Source organism: Protopterus annectens, chromosome 8.part0 (genome assembly GCF_019279795.1).
Source record: "Protopterus annectens isolate FY-2018-M chromosome 8.part0, PAN1.0, whole genome shotgun sequence".
In the NCBI taxonomy this organism is placed as follows: Eukaryota; Metazoa; Chordata; order Ceratodontiformes; family Protopteridae; genus Protopterus; species Protopterus annectens.
The window spans coordinates 1,757,969,439-1,757,969,874 of NC_056741.1; positions in this window are offsets into that span (position 1 = coordinate 1,757,969,439).

Below are 436 nucleotides of genomic sequence, written 5' to 3' on the forward strand. Positions count from 1 at the left end.
GCAGCATAGATATTTTTTAAGGTTTTGTTAATGGGTTAAGTAGGCTAATACAGATGTCAACCACTGCCATCCAAGACTTGGGCAAATATAACAAAAATGGAAGAAAATACAGACTATGAGACAGTTTAGAATTAATACATTTACGTTGGTCTAGATAGATGTAATGTCTGCCATAGTTATCTAATTTCATGTGCTTTATATAATGACTCAATGTTGACATTTTTTAGATTCACAAAGCTATTTTTTAAAATATGTCTGGGGATCATGTCATTTGTGTGAAGGTCAAGTGTTTGAATATCAACAATTTGCCAAAGTGCCCATTCATCAAAACAGGTTGCTATGGTCAGGACTTAGTTCCTTCCTCAAGATGTGACAGTATCAGAGTTGATTAAAATTGTTGGTGAAGGTGATACAAAAACTCTCTATTTGGGGATGT